The 24783-nt window shown below is 37.5% G+C and overlaps 1 protein-coding gene across 3 annotated transcripts in view; it reads left to right on the top strand.

The window, feature by feature from the left end:
* The window catches only part of NKAIN2 (sodium/potassium transporting ATPase interacting 2), a gene marked incomplete at both ends in the record, with an annotated part of 994683 nt that overhangs the window by 764789 nt on the left and 205111 nt on the right, over positions 1-24783 (top strand). The gene's annotated exons all lie outside the window — the stretch shown is intronic.

The raw sequence follows: 24783 nt of genomic DNA, 5'->3' as shown, positions 1-24783 counted from the left end.
TGTTCCTTCCTTTCCTTTGTGTTGCTGCTGGCTTTGTTTTAGAACTCTTCAAAAATGCAAACACCATTCTTGTTCTGTAAACCATACAAAAACAAGCCACAGGCTAAATTCAACCCCAGGCCATAGTTTGCCATCTCCTGATATATACTATGTTTAACTGGGTACCTCTGCTTCAAGCTATGTGTCTAGTTGAGCCTGAGTGCTGTTGGTGGGGTTCGGTCTGCTTCACAGGTGCCTTCTGAGACCCAAGGATACTCTTCTCAATGCAATGTTAAAAACAGAATAGAGCAAGTAAAAACCCATATTGGTTCTTAAGGCCAAGGCACAGAACTGGCTCACTGAAACCTTAGCCTATGTTCTGTGAGCGAAGGCAAATCATCTGGCTCAATCCAAAGTCTCAGTGTGGGGAGGCTCACGTTCCTTTTAATAGGAGGACAGAAAAACACATAGCAAAGGCTAAGGATACAGGGAATGGTAAAGAATTAGGACCAATAATTCAATCTCCCACCTCATTGTTTATTGAGTGTTTAAAATAATGACTGACACCTTGTAGACCTTTAATAATTATTTAACTAATGAAGGAATGAATTTTGCAAAAACTATAAAATTAACCATGGATAAGATGCAAAACATGTACTCAGTTCTAGGAGCCATGTTAAACATTTTATATAGATTATCTTTTCCAATTTTTATAAAACTATTTGGGATATCTGATATTATTTACATTCACTACTGAGAAAACTGATTCTTATAAGGTTAAGTTAACTTTCCTGGAGTCAGTTAATATTATGTTAGATTTCTATCACTTTACAAAATCTGGGTTCAGTTATTCTAACCCCTGATACACTGAATTTATCATTGTCAATACACATCAGTTCCATCACTCCTGGTTACCATCATGAAATCAATCTGTATAGCCTATTGCAAAGGCAGGGTGGTCATCTAGTGGTGAAAGAGGGATTTATGTAGGCTATTCACTAAGGAAAAAGTCAACGTAAGGTTGGAGTGGGGATGAGATACTTGTTCAGCTTTTGTTTTCCAATATTATTGGCAGAAATCTGCCAAAAAAGGGGGAACTGCCTGGAAGGTCTTTATTAAAATAAATCCATAAATATTTAAGCACCTAAAAAGGATGAATAAGCACCCGGCACTCATTATTGGTGACCACAAGCTCTTACTCTGTTCTCTCTTCCATTTCCTAACATTTACACAGTTTCCCATTTTGGCCTCACTCCCATCTGTGGTCTGAAATCCAAACTCAATCCTGTCAATAGTGTCCCCACTGACAGTCTAGAATTCCACACTCATGTTTTCATCCATGCTCATTCACTCGTATGGTGTGAATACCACCCAGGATGACAAAAACTGTTAGAGAATTTCAATAAACCATAGCTGAGACCACAAGTAGAATTCAAACTAACTACTCTTAAACTGGCCTTCATTGCTGCTTTTCATCTTAGGCTTCTCTTCTCATTGATTCCTTGCAACACTCTCTCCCTGCTCTTCTAAACTCTGTTTCCTCTGCCCCTACTTCTACCACAGCAACTTCACCCTAGGAGCAGGGGGTATCTTCACTCCTAATTTATTGAGATACATACCAATGGATGTCAACTCTCACAGATTTCTTTCTACCTAAAAACCAGAAGAAAGTTTCTACTTCCGGATTTATCTTTATTTTGACTTGTTAAAAACTTTTCTTCTTCCCTGTCACAACAGAACATGTTTTTTTTTTCCTTCGCCTTCTTTCACTTTCTCCTCACATTTATTTAATCTTATTCTCTCCTCTCCAGTTCTACTGCTTTCCATCAACTATCCATTTTTCTTACATTCCATTATCTCCTCTGGCTCCTTTTCTTTTGCCTATCAACATGTACATGGATTCTTAATCTAGAGCAAAATAATTCTCAACCTCATAATTTCCACGCTACTGACTCAGAATTTCTTTCTTCAAACCAATGCACCTTTCAAAGACAGGTTCACTAGTCCTTAGTCATTTCCTCTTCTCCCACACACTGTGACCTTGCAATTTGGCCTCTATCCCCATGCTGCTTTGAAAGTGATCAGAGATCTCTCCATTACCAATTCTGGTGGCACTTCCCTAGTCCTGATTCTCCTACAATTCATTATTTTACCCTGTGTGTTCCCAGCTCAAGTCTTTTTCCTTTCTTGATACCTGTGACCCTGCATTGTGCTGGTTCTTCTGTTACCTTTTAGGACTCTGCTCTATGTCTAATGGCTTATCTTCTTCCCTTGACATGCAAGTATTTTCTCCTCTGTTCTCTCTGTACGCTTTTTCTCGGTAATTCATAGTGATTTTCTTTTTTCTTTTTTTTTTTTTTTTAAGATTTTATTTACTTATTTATTTGACAGAGAGAGAGAGAGAGATCACAAGTAGGCAGAGGCAGACAGAAGGGGAGGGGGGAACAGGCTCCCTGCTGAGCAGAGGGCCTGATGAGGGGCTCAATCCCAAGATCCTGAGATCATGACCTGAGCCGAAGGCAGAGGCTTAACCCACTGAGCCACCCAGGCGCCCCCGTAGTGATTTTCAATACAGCATCATTTGCTAAGGACTTACTGTGTGCCAGCTAGCTACTCTATACAATGATGAACTGAGTATTACCCAAATGAGTATTACACCAAACCTGGAAGATTTGTAGTCTGGCAGGACTAACAGAACAGTAAACAGTTACTAAATTTCACTTGTTAATTGCAGTGAAGGACTGTATAACCCACAAATTTTGAAGAAAGTACCGAGAAGCAACGACTTCTCTGGAGTCTATAGGGATAAGTGGAGAAAGGGTAAGAAGGGAGACTTTAATGTGCAAAATGTCCAGGGAAAGTTTCCAAGGAGAAGATCAAGAACTGAGTCAAAGTTAATAATGTGGCTGTGTAGAAGAAATGGATTCTAAATATAATGGTATTTCTCTCTCCTATTCCAGAGTCTTGAAAGTCAATCAGTTCCTTCCCAAGTATATGGCAGAAAGAGATATTTCCAGCTGATGTATTTACCTAGTAAATGTCTCCTCCTTATTTACTCTTCTTTCCTGAACTTTCTAGCCCTCGGGACATGCATTTAGGCCCCCTTATTGTGGCAGCTCACTCTGCTACCCTTTTTTGGACTGCCTTCCTACCTGGCTGCAAGGCCACTGACCCGGGGGACTCCTGCAGCTTCAGGAGAATCATGACTTGTGCCAGTCTAGAACTGCATTGACTGGGCAGTCTTTTCACCCACTCTTCCATCCTGCCCATCAGGATAAGACATGTTGAAATCCGAGTGCTATCTGGTTCCAGACAGGAGAGAGGTAACTCTTGATCTCATGAAGACTAAATGATTGTTCTGCTTGTGAAAACCAAGGTAGTCAAAGAAATCTAGAAAATAAAGATTTCGTTTTTTTTTTTTTTTTTTTAAGATTTCATTTTTCAATGAGGTTTCTGATCCACAAGTATAGAGACCAGAATAAGGGAAATGGAATAGGAACGGAAAAATAGTTAAACTCATCACCTTCCATAAATGGAATGCTTAAGTTATTGTTTTGTTTTCAATTTTTTTTTGTTTTCAAATTTTGGAATTAAATAAATATCGATTCAATAAGATTTATTAACACAATAAGTTAACGACTAGTAATTTGTAAAAGACTAATTTCCAAATCATTGCAAAACAAATAAATAAACTCTCTTTTTTAAAAAGAAAACAAGATAGGAAAAATAGAACTAAAACATTATTTAGATGTGAAACAAAGATGAGTGTGAAACAGAGATGGAGAAGTCAGTTCAAGTTTAGTTCATATTTTGACAGTAAATATAAGCAATTTAAACTTTCTTATCAAGGAGTAAGGAGTCTTTTGTTTTGTTGTTTGTTTGTTTGTTTTTTTGACAAGAGATACAATTAATAAAAAATAATTAAAATGCTATAAACAACCTTGGTAATCATATTTCAGGTAAACATGGACAAAAAGATAAGGGAGAGCAATGGTCATATCAAAGAATTTAAGATTTAAGGAAGAATTGGACATTTTTAAATTGAAAAGATAAAATTTGCAGGCACCTGAGTGGCTGAGTCAGTGAAGCATCTGACTCTTTGGCTCAGGTCATCATCTCAGGTTTGTGAGATCAAACCCCATGGCTGTGCTGGGCGTGGAACCTGCTTAAGATTCTCTCTCTGCCTCTGTCTTCCACTACCCTCCCTGGCTTATGCACACACACTCTAAAAAAAATAATAAATTTTAAAAAGATAAAATTTTATGAAGTATACATTTACCAAATTAATACAAGAGGAAGTAGAATAGATAATACTTTAATTAAAAATCTAGAAAATAATTTAAGAAATACTTCTCAGAAAATGTCAGTTCCCAGTTAATGTTACTGGTAAATTATTTATTTTCAAAAAGAAGCTAATCCCAATCTCTTTTACAAAGACAAATATTGAATACCCAAAATGACAAAAAATGGCACACACAAAGAGAAATTGCCTCACTTATGAATAGTTGCACTAAAAATGTTTTAAAGCCCTACCAAATATAATCTAATTATATTGAAAGACTTCATAATTTATCATGACTATATTAGGTGTACCCCAGGAATGTAAGGTTAGATCACTATCAGGATATTTTATAATATGAAATTCAATTAGAGAATCTTATCAATTAATTTTAGAGAACTATTTGATAAGGTTTAATACCCATTTATGCCAAAAGCTCTTCTTAAATGATGAATAGAAAGATTATCTGTTAAAAGTAAATAAATACATAAATAATAAATAAAAAATAATAAAATAAAATGGAAAGATTTTATCTGTTTAACCCCAGTCAGTGGCACACTATGGACATAAAGATGTGGACCAATTACCTTACACGCTGTCAGTGTTATGCAATCTTGTTTGCTATGTTCTGACCCCAGCATATGCCTTTCCTTCAGTATTTCCTATTGGAGTTGGTGGAACTAATACATAAATGACTTGGAAGTCTTAATTATTTCTTCCATATTCCATGAGTTGAGACCTATTAATTCCCTCCCTCCTGACCTTCTCACTCTTTACTTACCTCTTCTGCCTTCTTGTTGAAGTGTTTAAACTGACTCCTCTTATCTCATCCCTGTTTTTAGGCTCTTAAAATGGTCTTCTTGCTTCTAGCCTTATCTCCATCTAATTACTTTAAATTCTTGACAAATTATACTTCCGAAATGCAAACTTGCTCCTGTTTTTCTTCCTGTTTTTAATCTTTTTTGTAGTTTCACACACACACACACACACAAAAAGTGAGATTAATTTTAAGGCAGAACAATCCAGCACAAACCCCCTCTCAGATCTGAAGCTGAGGCCTGGCATGAAACACAGAGCACTGAGCAGAGCATAATGTATATTAAATTCATGGGTGATGTGTAGCACAGTATGTAATATATAGAAGGTGTTGTGCTAATGTTCAGTTCTCCTTTTAGGTAAAATGCTCCACCCAAATCCTTGTGACAGTACGACTAATTTTATTCAGAGTCAGGCTGGGTGGAAAAGCCACTTGTATATCCCAGTTTAGATAACAAAAGAGTAGAGGTAAGTAGAGTAGAGTAGAGTAGAGCCTCTGTTGCTCTGCTAACAGAGGCTTTTCCACTCGCTTGCAGTTCAAGCTACGAAAGAGAGATACAACCTGAAATAGTTCCTTCAGCCTGAATAGAAAATGGAAAACCCCATGCATTGCCATAAACAATCTTGCGCACGGGAGGCAGTTTAAAAAAGGAGAGAGGGAGAGGCCAAAAAGGCAAGCAGCAGATGTCAACAAAGTCAGCCAGTAGTGTAGACAGTCACGGGGCAACTGTGTCCTATCTGCAGAGCCTTTTGGAAATGCTTCTGAGATTCTTCACATATTTGATGAGAATTTTATGGATGCTGATGCAATATGAGCAACTTTAACATTTTAGTGTTCTGCTTAAAGTTTTATTTAAAAACTTTCTGCTGAAACACAAAAATGAGACTTGGAAAAATGCTGGTGAAAATGGAAAATCTATGGGCTTTAGCATCTCACAGATCTGGGTTTAATTCCACTTACATTACATTAGCAGTGCCATCTTGGGCTACTTAACCTTTCTAAGTCGAATTACCTCATCTATAAAATTCAACACATCTCCCGGGGTTATTGGAGTTACTAATATTTTAAGTACACAGAATGCCTAGTACATAGTGAAGGGTAGATTAATGCTAGTTTTTACGACTTGTCTACCTGTCACCATCGCAAGCTACACTGAGTGACAAATTCATTCAGAATGTCTCTCACAGGCAGAAGGATCAGAGATTCTTCTGTGAACATCACCACATCGGAGTACTTCAATGTCAGTGTATAAAAATCTGCCATGGATCTCTATCAGAGATTCAAGGCATGAATGCCATCTAGAGTTAAATGGCAAAGTTCTTCTGAAACGAATGAAGGCAAACAACCTCTTTCTCGTAAGCTTGTTGTAATACACCAGACTCCTAAATCTTCACGGGGTTGACAGTATTGACTGTGTTGGTTTCCACGACCCAGAGACCTCACAGATTTGAGAGTCTAAACCCCAACTCACAGAAAAGAATAAGAAAGCCAGTTTCGGGGCACCTGGGTGGCTCAGTGGGTTAAGACTCTGCCTTCGACTTGGGTCATGGTCCCAGGGTCCTGGGATTGAGCCCTACATCGGGCTGTCTGTTCAGCGGGGAGCCTGCTTTCCTCTCTCTCTCTGCCTGCCTCTCTGCCTACTTGTGACCTCTCGCTCTCTCTCGGTCAAATAAATAAAAAATATCTTAAAAAAAAAAAAAAAGAAAGCCAGTTTCACTTAGTGAGATCCTTGATCAAGCAGTAAAAATTATTAGTTTATTAAATTTCAACCTTCAATGACACATCTTTTTTGATGTTCTGTGTGACAACCTAGGCAATATGCATAAAATACTTCTATTGCATATTGAATGAAGTATGATGCTGTCTGGAAGGAAAAACATTTGTGTGATTGAGTTGCAAACTGAACTAGCCACTTTTTTTATAGAACATGGTATTTACTTTGAAGAACGACTGACAGATAAAATATGGTTATACAAACTTAGATATTTGGCAGACATTTTTGTTGAGAATGAACAAAAGCACATGTCATTTCAAGGCAAAAACTTAAATTTGAGGCCAATGACAACATTTGAACTTTCAAGCAAAAAACTAGAATTTTTTTGGAAACTTGTATCAACAAGTTTAACAGTGAGCTTGACAACTTGCAAATACATAAAAAGATTTTTGATGAGATTCTTGATAATATTAAAATATATGACTTTTTTGATATTTTGTAAATAAAGTATGTCAAGATTTTGGAAAACCGAAATAGTTCAGTGAACCAGTATTTTCCAAATGAGTGATATATGATTTCATAAAATCATGTACAGGTAAAAGATCCATGTAAAACCCAAGATAGAACAATACATTTTACCATAACAAACAATGAAAAGTTCACTGATAGATGGCAAACATTTGAACATTACCAATAATCTTTAAGAAACTAATACTTACTGAGTCTAGTACTGAGTCAAAGAAGATCCATTTCTCAAACCGTATACAAAAATTAAGTCAAAATGAATTGGAGACCTAACTGTAAGATGTAAGATTATAAAACTTACTACTGTGAAAGCTGATACCAGAGGATGTAGTGTTCATCTGTGGACGAACTACTGAAGTCACAGGCTGTGACCCACAAAAGTTGACCTGCCCAGAGTCAGGGCACTGGACCTCAGCTCACTTGACTGGCTGAGACAAGTCAGAACACATGCTCTCTACAGCTAGACCCTAAAGAGAAGGCTTGTGCCGAAACTGAGGCACAAGTGTCTTGGGCTTCTTCCAAACCTCCAATGAGGGAGCTCAGTCCACCTCCACCAGAGGAGGAGGGGATAGGGAACGAGGCTGGATTGCTTTAGGAAAAATCTCTCCTGGTAGAAAACAGAATTGGGAGAGGAAACATCTCTGCTCATATTATGATCAACTCTTTTTTTTTTTTTAATGAAAAAATTAAACATGTAGGAACCTAACAAAGTGTAACTATCTGGGCTTATAAAAAGAGCATTTTTGCAGCAAGTGTCCAATCCTCCTAATAGCGCTATTTCCAGAAAACCTCTTTTCCTGCAAGAAATCACTAAATGAGTATGCTCCACTGCTTGTACATGGCCCAAGTAAATCATGTAGGTTCCATTTAAATATCCATATGACTACACATTACTGAGGTCTCAGTGATTTCTCCTAGGTAAAAATTTTATAGCACCAAAGGATCATGTCTATTTATCAATGAATGGTGCCTAACACAGCATCATGGAAAGATAATTCATTAAAAATTACTTCTATCAAGGTGCCTGGCTGGCTCAGTCAGAGCATTCAACTCTTGATCTCAGAGCTGTGAGTGCAAGCACCAGGTTGGGCATGGAACCTACTTAAAAAAAGAAAGAAAATAGAAAGAAAGAAAGAAAGAAAGAAAGAAAGAAAGAAAGAAAGAAAGAAAGAAAGGAAGGAAGGGAAAGAAAGAAAGAAAGAGCAAAAGAAAAAATTACTTCTATCAAAATGATGGTGTATACTATAGCTGTAAGTATGAATTTCCTTTAATTTACTTTTCCACACCCTTTCCATCTCTCTGCATCCAAGAATTGCTAAGAATCTTTACTAAGATTATCATAACTTAAGAGTGTCATTTATTTAAAAAATATTCATGGACAATTAGAACCTGAAAAAAATTGACCATAAGAATTTAAAAACCTGAGGCCTGTATGCATAATTGTTATAGTAATAACTATGCATTATTTACTGACCAGATTTATGTTTTCTTTGGATTTACTGTTTTTGAATTTTTGCCACCATATAAAATGGTTATCATAAAATGATATATCAGGTTCAGAAGTGAACCTGGAGCACAGGTCAGCTCAATAAATGAAATTCACTTTCAATTATGTATACTAATAATTGGGTGAGCTATGGTAAGTTATTTGGGACTTTGGGCCCATATATCCTTCTCAAGAAAGCGAGCCCAGAGATACTCAGAGGTACTACCAATTTGGGTTTGTAATAGAGCTCTTCATTCTATTACATGCATCACAGACTTTCTAGTGTACCCCCAGCTGAAAGCTCCTTTAAAATAAGCCTCGGGGACCATAGAGAGATTGATCATTTATCTGAAATAATGTTATTTCTGTGGTTTAGTCTGTTTGTGCAACCTCTGGAAAATATTTCCTATCTTGACTTATAATAAAAAAAAAGTATTGTTCGCAATTGGGAGAATCTATTTCAGTGACCTATTTTGGGTATTTTCTCATTATGGTAAATAATATATTACACTTCTTTAATGCTCCCTTATAATGTTGTTATGTTCCTTATTCTTCTGTATATAGAATAGATACATCTCCCGAGTATATAATCATTTAAAAGCAAAAAGCAAAAGATAAAATTATGAATCAGAGATATATATATTTATGTAGTTAAATATAGCATGCTTTTATAAATCAATATGAAAGGAACAGAAATTGTCTGTGCAAAAATGCTTTAACAGAATATAGGTTGTTCAGCAGAGTGTTTTCTTTTTGCTTGTTAAAGGAAAACAAACACTAAAGAACTAGGGACTTTTCAGCATAAAGCTTCATTTTTCGGCTGCTGCTGGAGAATTCAATAAGTGAATTTTCCAGATAACTGAGCTATAATTTCAATAATCTTCAAAACTACTTATTTAACCTGTTTCCCCCATAAGAGATATTCTAACATTTATTAAATATTGTAAGATCTTCCTAAGTTAAAAAAAAAAAGCTTCAAATACAGTTTCAGCTCTTCTTAATAGTTTGGGGTCACTATTAATACCACATTTCCTTCATTGTAAGACTTCATATTAGGAAATCCCATTGCTTCAAAAAGAAGTCTTCCAGGAAAAATAAAGCAATATTAAGTAGACTCACTGACAAGATATATACATGGTAATTTCAAAACATGATAATGTGGGGGAGGGGTTACATCTTCGAATGCCAGAACTGTGTATTAATTCTTAAAGTGTACCACAAAATGCAGCAAAATGTCCCTCCTCTTTTTCCTCTCTCCACTACTTGCCAGATGCTCAGTCATTACTTCTCACCTGTGTTACTTCCTATGTAAACTTATGTCCATTCCCCTCTATTTTGCTGCTGCCCTGACTTGAGGTATTGGCTGAGTTGGGACACCCAGATGGCAAACAAATCAATAATTATGTGCTAAATTGTAGCAGCCAGTTTCTTCCCTGAGACCCTAAGGCTATACTTCACTGCTGACATTTTGTGACAATTGCTTCTGTGCTCAGAGGTTTGGGGTCATATCCAGTGTCGGGACTATGACCCAATGAGCTAGAATTGCAAGGAACCTGTACTTCGGATGAATGGCATGTTAACTGCAGTAGGAATTTTGAAATCCATTTCATATAGATGACTGAAGTCTGCACAGTCCTATGTTCTCTTTGCTTGAAAGAAATATATGAAATGTTGACACTATATATCTTCATTTCAGAACCAATTCTGTCAGGAGATATACTTGGACCTCAGGGACAAAACAAGAAACTGGGAATGGGCGGGATGCCGTTTTCACCTTGCAATGGGGGCTAGTGGCTTTGTGGCTCCTGCACATGCTTCATGTCTGTGGCAAACATTAGGGTGGTATTCCCAGGGGATGGGACAAAGCAAGAAATGAAGTCAGAGGGGAAATTTAAGTCTTAGGTGACTTTCAAAGTCACAGTCGCATGGGTTCTTCATAAGAGGACTTCAGTCAGTGGCTTTACAGGAGGTTTAAGAAAAGAAGGAACAACTTCTATCAGTACAAAGGAAGTAGATAACAAACTGGCCAGGACCTTCAAGATTCAGAGAAGCATGTTGGGGCTCCCCCAAGGCGGCTATGTTCTAGTTGGTAATTGGGATGCCTGAAGAAAAACTGAAAAGATCCTAACTGGACCAATAAGATAAGAGTAGAGAATACAATCGCTCAAAGGGTATATGATGTTTGGATTTCTTGCTTCTATGAGAGAGGCGCTATGTATATTAGCAACAAAGAGAAATCCCAGCCACCACCAAAGAATATGGAACATAGATATCATCCCAGCCTGCACCAAAATGGTACAGGACTTTGCTTTTTGTTAGGGATCTGGTGAGTGGGAGGCTGAAGATCATGGACATTGGTGCCCACTTCCCTTTTGAAAAATTGGGAAACTCTAGAGAAGTCAAGAAATGATAAGCACATGATTGTTTCCAAAGTCTGTGGTGTCACAAATTAGAATGTACCATCATTGCAAGAAAAACCATGGATTCAGCCAAAGGTCATTTATAAGTCAGTTGTTTACAGTTCTAGATTCTGCTGGTCTAGGACAAGAAACTCTTGAAGGAAGGAGACCAGAAAGGTTCATGTGACAGAAAGGAAGAAAAAAGCTGATCAGAGTGGGTTCGAGTGCTGAGAAGAAAACTCTAGAGAGGGTATGAAACTGAATGTGGAAAAGTCAGGGAGGTAAAGGAGTGAAGAACTGTGAGAGGAAAGCCTACAAGTCAGGATGTTCTTTTGGGGGTGTTTTCATAGCCTTGAGTCATTTCCACTTAGCCTCTCCCTTTTCTCCTACTGAGACTGGTTTATACCCTCCCTTCTCCGATCAGTACTTGTCACTGCCCATTACACATACAATTTTCTGTCTCTCGTCCATTACAAAAGCAATTTGAAAGGGTCTTGTTGTTCTTGTTTTTGATACTGCTATTGCTGAGAATATTAATAAAAATAATAGAGAACCAGATAGGTAATAAATATTTTCCTCTTCTTTCTCTCCCTTCATCATTTTATGTTCCACGGTTATTTCACATATTCTGTGAATAAGGAAGTCTGCCAGGCTCCAAGGCTAAAAGAGGGAAAAGTGTTTGCAGTGTCCTCTTGGAGTATACAGTCCAGGGATGAGACATGGACAGGATCACAATGAAAATGTGTAGTTGTTACAATATTAAGTATATTCCATCTACATCAAAAATCCAGAAGAAAGAGCACTGGTTAAGGTCAGGGAATCAACCAGGTGTTCAGAGAAAAGGAAATTCATAGCTTAAAACCAAATCAAAACAAGTAAACAGAACCCCCCCCCCACCACCACCACCTGCAATACCAACAATGAAATAAGAGTGGGAGTGTGCCAATGTCATAGGTCAAGTTCCCTTGAAGTCCTTTGGGATAAGGATTCCATGTGTAGGATTTCCTGGAGAAGTACACTTCAAGAAAAACCTCTTACTGAGGGAGTGAAGTGGGAAAGGGAAGGTTGAAGAACTCAACAGGGATGTGGTCTCAGGTAAAGACCTAACCACTTAAAGAATCACAGCTTAGAATTTTAGTAACCTTCCTAAGGTCACATAAGTAATAAAAAATAAAGCTAAGATTAGGCCTTGATGAATAAAAAATCCATACACTTTTCCCTATACCAACCTTTCTTCTTCAGAGAACAGACCCAAAAGAGTCAAGACTTGATGCTTGCTGAACTTAATGAGGATGAAAGTCCACTCTAATGAAAATGTCCTTGACTGTAGAGTTTGAGCTAAATTTGGAGTCTGACAGAGATTATATTCATTAGCCTTGAGGGTAAAACAAAACAAAACAAACAACAAAAAGGTACATAAGGTTTTGGCCAGTTTTCAAAATTTTAGATAATTGTTTTTATATGATTATGTACTCATATACATAATGTTTTCTCCACTAGTATCTGTTACATGCAAGAAAATGTTTCAGGGGAGATTTACATTAATACATGGCTAGTGTCATTGGTGAAATGCAGGAACTGAGGGACCTCTCAACCCCGGGAATATGCAAGTCACTCTTTAAAACATAATGAGTCGTTTTGCATAATCTTTTGCATAATTATTTTGATTCCTAACACTTAACTGTGGAAAGGGCATAGACTGACTATGAGGAAAGCTAAAGTTTGCCTGAACTATAAAGCTTTGGAAACCTCTGCTTCAGAGAATTTTAAAGAGATCTAAATCACGTTCTCTTTTACCCAGAACTGAATTTCAGAGGCAATGAAAATATTTATTCACCAGTACTTGGACCCAAGCCGTGCTAGCAATGTGCTCACTTCACAGTCCTGTTCTCATCTTGGAGTGCTTAAATTTGCACCTGGAGTTGCCACTTTGTAGCTATGTAAGTTTATATCTACCTGGGAAGGTGTTCCTCTGTTTTGTTTTCTGCCCAAGGTAAAATGAGAGCAGAATATTCCATGTAAAGTATTGGACAAGTGCTGGGCATGTGGTAAGAATTCAGAAGTGCTAGGTGGCATAACTGCTTTGAACTTGAGACTAGCTATTCCTCTACCAAAGTCCAAATGGAAGTCCCTCCTAAGATCTCTTCTTATATTCTGTCAGCAGACCAATTTATCCTTCCGTCTGCTGACACTCTCCCACTACTGCCCATTCTCCACATCCTTGTGCCCTCTGGAACGTCACTTCCATTTTAAATAAGCTCTTCTAAATCCTTAGTCTCCTCCCAGAAGAATTCTTTCACCTCAACGTCTTAAATGAAATGTGTCTTTACTCTAATGGCAATACATTCTTGTTCAGCCATCCAAAGGAAATGAGTTTTTTGGTTCCTCACCTATTAAAAGGCCAAAGGTGGAAACAGAATTATAGGATTTTTAGCATGCTTCTTATTCTTCATGACCTTACTCTTTTACCCTCTTGCCTAACAACTTTGTTTTCCACAAGATTGATGTCATCTGGCTGTACCACTCTGTATGTATCTCTATGTTTAAGTTCTACTGATCTTTTCCCCAATTTCTTCTTCTCAGACTTCTTACCAGTTAGTCTGAGAAGAATAAATTGGGGGAGGGAACAGTGCAGGCAGAGTTAGAAGATGCCTTTACCTCATTTCTCAAAAGGTGGAAGTTCATAGTGTATGGACCTCTAAGGAAGCAGAAAGAGGGAAAGGTACCTTCTTCCAAAGTGAGAAAATGGGCAGAAAAATAAAAAGAGATCAGTTCATGAAGAGTCTTCTAAGCTAAGAAATTTGAAATTCATTCTAAAAGCTACAGGGAGCTACTCAAGTATTTTGGAAGTTGAGAGAAAGTAAGATCTGAATTTTCAGTCACTGTGACTATATCGTGGAGGGTGTTCCAGAAGCTATTGTTACACATGACTTAAGGCTGTATTTAGACTAGAGATAAAGGGAAAATTGAGAGATATTATGGAAGTAGATTAACTGGGACTTGGGAAATATTTAGGGTATTAGTGGAAGAAGAGCCTGAAGTAACCTCCAGGTTCATGTTTTGAGTAAGTAGGCATTTACTGATGCTATTATATTTTATCATAATTAGAGTTTCTAATGCATTATGTGGATTAAATGAGTTAGTGCATTTAAAGTGCCTTATACCATTCTTGGCATGAAATCTTTTATTTGCAGAGATACACACTATACAGAGGAAGTTAAGGTCAGCATGAGGGTGGAGAGGGGAGGTGAGCACAGAAGATAAATTATGTTTTGGTCTTGCTGAGTCATTTTGGGGGCCTCCTGCAGGACATCCAGTCAGATATACAGAACTCAACCTGACAAAACACATCTGCCTGGAGCTATGGCTTGAAGAGTCTTCAGTACAGTGAAAGTCATGAATTTAAATTATTAAATCAATTTAAACATAAATAGAGCAAATAGAGTGAAATGATGATTAAACCAAGAACAAAGCCCTGAGCAAATCAACAATTAGGAGGAGGCGAGAGAGAAGAGCCTAAGAAAGATGAAACATACTAGACAGGAATCCAGACAATCAAGGTATTAGGAGAAAAGAGTTTTTTAAAGAGGTGTGTATTGGGGGTAGGGGATGTCAGACTTGTAACATGCTGCAGAAAGTTCCTTTAGAATAAGGACTAAAGTGTTGGAAAAAGGAGGCTGATGTACCTAGAGATATATCCATGGAGTAGTAAGACTTAATATTTGATACTGTTATCTTGAGGTCTGCAGAATAGAGGATATAAGAAAATAAGATGAGCAAATTCTGGTTGGAAGGGGAAGGAGAGATGACTATAGGTAGAGGGAAATGTGAGTTGTGTTGTTTTGTCTTGTTTTGTTTTTTTTTAATAGACTTTAGTATAATTATTTGTGCCAGATCTAGAGGGAGGAGAGTGGGAGAGGCTAGAGATTGAGAGAAAAGGGCAGGGATTGTATTAGACCAGAAGAAAAGTACCTCCTCAACTGTCACAGGAGGGCAGATGAAAAGATAAGCACAGTCAGTGTATAAATATGGTTGCTAAGGAAGAAAATTGAGATATTTTCTCCTGATGAGCTCAGTGAAATGAGAGTCAGCATTGTCTACTGAGAGAAAAGTGAGAACTAGTTGTGTCAGAAGTTTTAAGAGGAATCAAAAGGTTGGAAATAAAAGAAGAATCAAAGAAGAACCCTCTGGACTTACATAAGATTTTGGGGCCATCCTAAGGACTCAACTGAGATTAGAAATCATCAATTTGTAGCAGCTTCTTTTCACAAGGCTGATTGTTATTCGGTATCAATCTTTCTTCTTATTACTAATGTCCATGATTATCATTCAGACTCCTTGCCTAGGTTCTGATCTCTGTGTTTTTCTACTCTATCTTGACATCTTACCTTTGGTCCCAGTCTCACAGCCTGATCTCCTCTTTAACACTGCTTCAAATGAAGTACCATATCCTTTATCTGGCCATGTCCACAGACCCTGTCTTCCCCCTCCTGGTTTTGCTAACATTGCAGGACTTGACTTCTGAGCCACCTGATGGTCTGACAACTGCAGAAAAACTCTTTGTTAGGTGGTCAGGCCCCCTGTCCATCCCCTATTGAGTATCTGAGAGAACATTCCTTTTGTGAACAGGGATCACCAACCCTGCTTTTGTGAAACGCCAGTTTGCCTCCAGATATCTCAGGTAATTTCTTGGAGGTATTTTTGTTTGTTTGCTTTTTGGTTTTTTGTTTTGTTTTGTTTTTTTGTTCCCCCCGCCCTTAAGATAATGTTAAATTTATTTTAACACATACACTTTGCAGGAAAGGAAGGGAAATAAAAACAAAAATTAAACATTTGTAGGTAATTCAACTTCTATTAAAATTAAGCCTCTTTTTGTTAATGTAATGTCATGTGTTACTTATTGACATCTTTCTCACCCAGGTAAACTGTGAGTAGTGCAGAGATTATAGCAGAGCTTTGAGAATAATGATGTTACTGAGTTCCCCATAGCCAGTTTCACACAAGACATATTTCTTAATGTACAACTGCCAAGGTTCCCGGCAACTAGAGGCCAGACTTATTTGGCAGTCTTGACCATCACAAATTTAAAGTGGGAATGGGGTGGGTGGAATGAGGAGGTGGAGGATAGGAAGGAGAGGGAGGGGAGTGTGAGGATTTCTCCATTTGACAGAGTGCAATATCCATGGAAAGTGGCTCTTCTGTTAATGCACACTGGTCCCACAGGATCAGCCAAGAGGATCCTTGGCTTCATGCAAGACAGAAATCAAATGTGATCTGAGAGGAAGGGAAAACAGAGGTTTTTTTGTTTGTTTGTTTTTTGTTTTTTTGTTTTTTTAAGATTTTATTTATTTATTTGACAGAGAGAGAGATCACAAGTAGGCAGAGAGGCAGGCAGTGAGAGAGAGGAGGAAGCAGGCTCCCTGCTGAGCAGAGAGCCCGCGGGGCTTGATCCCAGGACCCTGGGATCATGACCTGAGCCGAAGGCAGAGACTTAACCCACGAACCACCCAGGTGCCCCGAGAGCAGAGTTTATTGAAGACATAGGGAGAGTGTGGATACAGACAAGACATCTAAGAGACTCAGAAAGGGAAGAAGGAGTCTCATCGTTGCTTGGGGTCTGCGGTTTTTGTTGAGGGCGGTGATCTGGTGAACGTGTCCTCTCAGGCACCCAGGAACTGGTCAAAACAAGGCTGAATGTTCAGATGTCTTCCGTAAGTCACTTATGCCCTGGAACCATGGGTCTTGCTTCAACGTGTCTGGAGTCAGTGGTCTTAGAAAATGTTCACTCTAACCCCTCCTGGTCACTCCTTAGATGTTATCTATTGTGTTGGAAAGTCCCAAAGAAACCATTAGCTCCTTGACCTTTACTAGGAGGACATACATCATTTGTACTGTAAGCCATGTATAGGGCCAGCATACAGGTCCTAGCCAGAATAGAAGAAGAAAAGGGAGAAAAGGCAGTTTTTCTCATGCAGTCCCCTTCGGTTTCCTTGTCTCACTCTCATATGACCTCCTAAGTGGTCACAGACCCTGCCTTCTCCTTCCCAGTTATGCTAGCATTGCTGGTTCTCCTTAGGTTAAAAAAAAAAAAAAAGTGAATGAGAACCCAAACAAAATTACTGATCACATTTAGTTGTCTATAAGAGGGAAAGATTGATGCCTTAGTCTCCACTTGATGTCTGCATGATCTAGGTCTTGCTGACTTGTTTATGTACTATCTGGATATGGGAAGGAACACTGGTAAGTTAGGGAGAAGGCATCAAAGATTATACCCGTGAGTTCCCAGTGCCCAAGATGTATGTGAGGTGAATATTGTCATACTTGCTGAGAACTGGGCCCAAGAGTATGGATGAGATTGCTTATTGAAGACTTGCAGGGTGGCGAGAAAGGAATGCTATGTGAGAACTCCAGGTGATGGCTGCTAGTTATGGCTGAGGATCAGAAGGGACAACCTATGCTTAGGACTAATGCTTGAGACTGAGTCCCCCTCAGTAGCAGAGCATATTGAGGTCTCCCACCCCCAACAATTCTATACACAATAAGCGATATCAACAAAGCAGACCAACAGAGGGCACACCAACTTTGTCATGGTCGATTATATAAAAAGTGGATATTTCTTCTTTCTCCGTCATACCTGTGTTAGTCAGGTTCTCCAGAGAAATAGAACCAAAAGGTTCTATATATATAAACAGATTATATATAATTATATATTATTATATTTACTATTATACATAAACAGATTCATTAGAAGTAACTGGCTCACCTAAATATAGAGGCTGAGAAGCCCAGACCCACAAAAGCCACACATGATACAGTTTCAATCTGAGTCCAAAGGCCTGAGAAGCAGGAGAGTTGGTGGTGTAAGTTTTAGTTCAAGTGCAAATCCAAAGGCAGGAGAAGATTGATGTTCTAGCTCAAGTACAGTTAGAAAGCTAATTCTCCTTTCCTCAGCCTTTTGATTCCTGTCAGGCCTTCAATAGATTAGATGGTGCCCACCCACATTAAGGAGGATTCTGCTTTACTCAGTGTACTGATTCAAGTGTTAATCTCATGCAGAAACCTCCTCACAGACACATCCAGAAATAATACTTAACCAAATACCTGGGCAGCCTGTGGCCCAGTCAGGTTGACACATAAAATTAACCATCATGCCATCCAAATTCCAGAAGTTTAAAAATGAACAGAATTGAAAGAAAAGAAAAGAAAAAAGGAAAAAGAACAAGATCTTTCTTCATGACCAGATTAAAACTCTTTTGATAGCTGGCAAATGACTGAAAACCTACTTAGTCAGATGAAGATGTTAAGAGAGCCATGCGATATTTGGGACATACTTACACTAAAATGTTATTTATTATTTATCTGCAGTTTAAAATTAAATGAGCACCTCTATTTTATCTGGCAACCCTACTATCATCCTCTGTACCAGAAAGAGTAATAATTGGAGTTATGAAATTAGATGGAAATGCTCATTTCATTCATTTAACACCATTTACATGAAAAATAAATTGTACTCATATTATATGTTGCAGTGAAAACGCATTGGGAATAGCAAGCAATAATGCATGTTCTTAATGTGTTAATATTTGAAAAGGCAGTTATAAGATTATTTAATTACCCACCTCAGAGCCACTGCCAGAATTCTTAGAGAATTTGGATATCCAGACTTCTAGTTCAGAATGAAATAACAGAATCAAAATTCCTCTAACCTTGAACAAATGGTCTGAGCTCATAAAACCATAGAGTTTTAGAGCTATAATGGATATTAGGGATCATCATTTGATTAAAACGATTCTTGTGCTTTTAGATGAAAAATTGCTGGTTTTAAAGGAGAGAAGTTATTCGGATGATCTTTCAGCTCTGCTGCCTGACATCCAATAAAGCAGAACATCTAAGTCTTACTATCAAACAGCTATAACCAGGCTGTCAAGTATGACTTTTTAAACCTGTCAAATAGTCATTAGTTCTTCCCTCTTAAAACATCTAACTTTGAAGCTGTCTAACCTTTTCTGAGAAAATTCAAAGCTTAAGTTCATTTTATGAAAAATTACCTAGATAGAATAACTTCTTCCTTAAAAAGTACTTCTGAGAAACTACAATTGAAACCATTTTAATTATTGCCTTTCCAGGAAAAAGTAGTTGTGGATCTCGTTGACTGGAATGCCTCGTGTTTATCAGTTATATCTCCCTAATTAATTGAATGTTTAAAATTATAATAATCTACTTTCTCTTTCATAAGGAATCAAAAGCATGAAACTTTTTTGGTTTTATCATAATCCTTGAAAACTGTCAATGCTACATCACATCATGAATTAATAAATATCTAAACTACCAGTAGGCTTAAAACTCATTCAAAAAATATGCTCTGTTGGCACTTCTCTTCATAGTTAGTATCCCCTTACTGAGAAATATGGTCTTGATGCAGAAAAAAAAAAAAATCAAAAAAGTTTTGATACAGAAAATTGTAGTATCTCAGAAGTACTTTTTAAGGAGGAAGTTACTCTATCTAGGTAATTTTTCATATATCCCCTTACTGAGATATATGGTCTTGATGTTTCTGCTTGGATGTGACATGTATCACTTCCACTCACATTCCATTGTGCAAAGCAAGTCCACAGTCAAACCGGATGTGAATGGGGTTGGAAGTACACTCCTTTCACAGGAGCACCAAGGTGGACCCCATAGGAATGAATCCAAGAGAGAAGTCCAGCGAATATTTTGAATTTAAAAAAAAAAATCATGCTATTTAACATAGGAAACTAAAGTCCAAAAGAGATAAGGGACTAAACCACGTGACCAAGTTCACAAGTTGTTTATTAACAGAGTCATGATTGGAACATAACTTCCTAATTCATAGATTTTCTATTTGTTTCTACTTGGCCCCTCTTAAGGATCTAGTTACACATGCTCCTAAAGTTTTATTTAGAGTGCCCGCTTCCCCTTATCTCTTTGTTCAGGAAGAAAATAAATCAAATATTTCTAGATTCTCTTTAAGGGGACTAATATTCAAATTCATAGAGAAAATGAGTTATACAAATCTATTTTCTGTCTTTCAACCTAATAGTCCACTGTAGTTCTTTCAACAACCTTTAATTTCCTTTTTCTTAAAATATTTTATTTATTTGTTTGTTTATGTATGTATGTATTTATTTATTTAAGAGAGAGAGAGTGAATGAGAGAACAGTAGGAGGGGGAAGGATAGAGGAAGAGGGAGAAGCGGCCTCCCCACTGAGCAGATCGTCTGATGTGGGGCTCAGTCCTGGTACTCCAGGATCCCGAACTGAGCTGCAGGCGACACATAACCAGCTAAGCCACTCAGATGCCCCAAGAACCTAAAATTCCATCACAGAGCATGCAAAAAGCCTCTTCTCAAGCCTTGGTCTCCTCTTAAAAAACGCAATGATTACTTACTGTCTTTGGTTTCTGCCGAACTCCTATTAGGAAATAGAAGTTTTCTCCTACATTTTAAATCTTAATATAGGTAATATTGAAAACTAATAACTTGAGTGAAAAGGTGATGAGGACTAATAAAAACCAAGGGTAATTTAGGTAAAATAAACTGATGGATGAAAGATAAGAACTGATTTTGAGACATGGAGACGCTTTGTAGGAAAAAAATCCTGTTTACAGCCTGAAAAGAGTATGGATTTTAGTAAAACATATTTAACTGGAGCAAGACATCATGGTTCCATTTAGTCTTTTGTCCCTGCAATAGATCCCATAGAAATTCCCTCCTGAAAGAAAGCTCATGGTATTGCAGCTCAAAATAGAAATTATTTTTAATCTATGTGTGAAGACAGAGACTTAGTTATGGACCTTGTACCCTGAGTACCCACCCTTCAAAACTGATCATCTATTAGGATGATGGATACTTCTTAGGTGAGGGCTAGAAATAAGAAAAAGTAGATTAGTTGAAATGTATTTATGAAAGGTGTTCTTTGTTCTTCTTTGAATATCATTGAATGGCTAAGAAATGGTCCACGATGAGTCTTTCACAGCCAAAAGGGAGCCCAGCTGTGAATGGCAGAGAATATCTACCTCTCCTGTTCTTTCAGCTCTGTGTGATCAAGGGTGATGATAAGTGACATCCTTGGGGTATGATGAAATAGAACAAAATGCTCTGGAATATACAAGGTATGCTCTGTTTGTGTCAGAGGCTCTGTCAAAATCAAAACTGGTCAGAGCATCAAATAGCCTGTTAAGAGGTCTGGCAGCATGACTTCTCTAATCCATGCTGGTTAAGATTTCCAGGGCTCCCAATGGATTTCATTATGTTGGGGAATATATGTGAAAGTAGAAGGATTGGTCCACGGAGTGAGAACCATTTCACAGTGAGTCCAAGAGAGTACTAATGGTCACTTCAGCAAAGCAAGCAGATGTGATGTGACTGGACTCCATCACTGCAGTTCAGGGATTGTTTATAAGTGACTGCTTTGGGGCACCCACAGACACAGTGAACATTTAGAGATTAGCATCCAGCGAAATTCTAAATAACATCCATATATGTAGTTTTTCAATTGGAAACAACTATTTTTCAGGCTAACCTATAAAAAACATCCGAAACCAATGACATATTTATATGCCCTTATACATAATATAAAAGCAGTCAACCTTATTGTACCTAAATTTAATTTTTACAAAGGAAATTTATGTCATATTAAACATTTTATGTGACAGGGAGCTGCCCCAGAACCCTACTAAAAATATTTATTATCAGGAACTCATGTTTATAATTCATTTTTTTATTCTCACTTTTATGTTTAGATGTTGAGCTCTTTAAAATAATTTACTTAAAAATTATCTCAGAATTTGAGGAATACATGGGTTGCAGCAAATAGAATCCAAAGGGTTAAATGTGTCTAGCATAAATTCAGTATTTGAATTTTTACGATTGCAGAATAGTTTAATTAATTCCCTTTATTTTAATATGTCACAGAAAAAATTCATGTAAGCCCCATGTAGATAATAATTCAGTTTCACCTTTTTGGAAAACAAATATTTTCATGGGTGGAAGAAAAGGAAGCTGTCTCTCAGTTTTGCTCAGAAATATGTTTGTCAATAAATAGCAGTGCCCTGCACTTAATAAGCCTTCTCTATATTTTTCCGTGAAGAGGAATCATCAGACTAAATACAATCTCCCAAAGATCCTGCTTCAGATGGTACTTTTTGAATCCCCATTGAGTTCCATTTTGAATGTCCAAGTCATTACCATATAGGCAGGGAGGATAATATGGTACTCAGTTTACATCAGAGGAAAGAGAAGAAATTTAAGTCACTCTGATCAATTCAAGCTCTATGCATAATGCTCTGTCAATAGACACACCACGAGGCAGCTCCTGTTGAATGCTAATCCTTCCATTTTTAAAAGGTTACATGGCATGTTAGCTTCATGACTTCCATTAAAGCCAATGGGAGTTATACCATTACCATGCTTTGGAAAGAATGCCCTCTAATACTATTGATTTTGATCTTTTGAACTCAAGCTCTGATGCCTGTGCCCATTGACAACTACCCTGCATAGTTCTTACAGGATTCTGTGCTCCTGAAGTGCTGGATTAGTGAGTAAGCTTCTTTTTCAAATTAATCAGCTTGTCTATCTGAGACAAATGTTTTTATCTTAATACTCTTAGAAACGCCACATTTCAAGCTTATTTCCCATAGTTAGAGTATACAGTTCAGAAGTGCCAACCATGGGCTTTGCAGAAGTAAATGGAAGGCCCAGCCCAGGAATAGGGGAGCCATTGTGACATGATCAGATTTTTATTGTAGAAAGTGTGGTGGGCCTGAGGAGTAGTTATTTGATTAGGAAATGTGGGTAGCAGGTCAAGACAGAAAGCACTGGTGCCCGCTGGAAGGCTGCTGAAGATATCCGGGCTACTGACAATGGCAGTTTGGACTGGGGTGTGGGCGATAAAGATGTGAGAAAAATGAAAGAATTCCAGTGATGCTTACAATTGACGTGAGCCAGGCAAAGCAAATGGTTGAAAAAGTATCATTAATGGTCAGATAATGCGAATCGACAGGCTGTAGAGCAAACTGGAGAGCCCAACCAGTGAGGACAACAGCAAATCGAGTCCAGACATTTGCTCCCAAAGTAGGAGTTTAGAATTGGCGCTGTCATCTTCTAATTTTTTTTAAAAGTATACATTTGGATATTAATGTGAATCTCCTAACTTTTAGGTATTATCACCATTCTATGGACATCATAGAACATAGCTTGATGCTAAATCTGCCCACAGGCTGCCATTTGGGGTCCTCTACCTTTGTCCCTAGTGCTTGACTGGGACTCCATAAATCTGAATAACGCATCGGATAGATGAGGAATAAACAAATGACAGGAGTAGACTGGTTCTAAGTTTGCGTGTGGTCTCAGATGTTTGTAATTCTAAAACTGAGCTTCCATGAGTATGTGTTTCATACTAACTGCATTGGAGAAAAAAGATTTACGTTCGATAGTGTGAAGGCTAAATAGTCTCGAACCTTTCTTTACATAAAAATTATGTTGGTATTTTATATTAAACATCATTTCATTCTGGTTCATTTACACAATTTCCTATTTGTAACAAGTATAAATCGTGATTACTTAATAGCTAATACCAAAATTCTCTTACAAATAATTTATTTTGATAGCATGTCATAAGCCACTTTTAGATGAATTTTGAGGATAGACATAAGGCAGAAAGTGCTCGACATAAGCTAAGAAAGAGGCTAAAACCTATGACAGTGCAGGATTTTTTTTTATTTTTTGTTTTTATTTTCTGCAAAATTACTCTTCTGTTCTTTGTTCTTCTTTTAACTCCCTACTTTGGAAACTCAAACATTGTCAATCCTCATTTCTTTTTCTAAAATCTGTATTTGAGTATGAAAATCTCCTAAATATTTCCCTGCCTGTGTCACCCCATTCTGGTATGTAGAACCTGCACTATTTACAAGCCCCATGGGACCATGTCCCTTTGTGTCCCATCTATTTCCACAATGTCCTTATATATAATAATTGCTGCTAATGGTATTTGACCCAAAATCAATACACCTAAAAAGAAACAACTATGGCCTACCTCACTAAAAGATCTCACCTAATGACATCTAGTCATCTACTTATAAAAACACTGAGCAGTGGGCATAATAGAGTGTAGAGATTAGACAGGCTCATGCTTTGCAACCAGAACTTATAAATCATTTATAATATGTGCTACTTTATTTCACCTTTATAATTTAATCATCACAACAGCCCTGTTAGGAGATGTGATCCCCAGTTTACAGAAGAAGAAAAGAGCAACCATAAAGATTAAATGAATCCAAACCCACAAAAGCCACATACTATTATTCCAAAAGATCTAATAACTCCATGTATCTTGATATTTCCCCCTTCTCTGCTACTGAAAATGATTCTGCACAGTTATGTGTCTTGTCTTCCTTCAAAGAAAAATTGTACTCTTATCGAAGTATGTATTCATATTACTACTGTCATTTGAAATGGTTTTGTTGACAGTCAGTTTTGATACTAATTTTCCTTAATTTTCTGCATCTTTACTTCCATTACATACATTTTGGTTAACATTATTTCATTCGTCTCAGAGAAATAAATCA

The sequence above is a fragment of the Martes martes genome (genome assembly GCF_963455335.1).
Source record: "Martes martes genome assembly, chromosome: 6".
In the NCBI taxonomy this organism is placed as follows: domain Eukaryota; kingdom Metazoa; phylum Chordata; class Mammalia; order Carnivora; family Mustelidae; genus Martes; species Martes martes.
The sequence above is the reverse complement of the archived record's forward strand: the minus strand, read 5'-3'. Positions and strand labels throughout refer to the sequence as shown.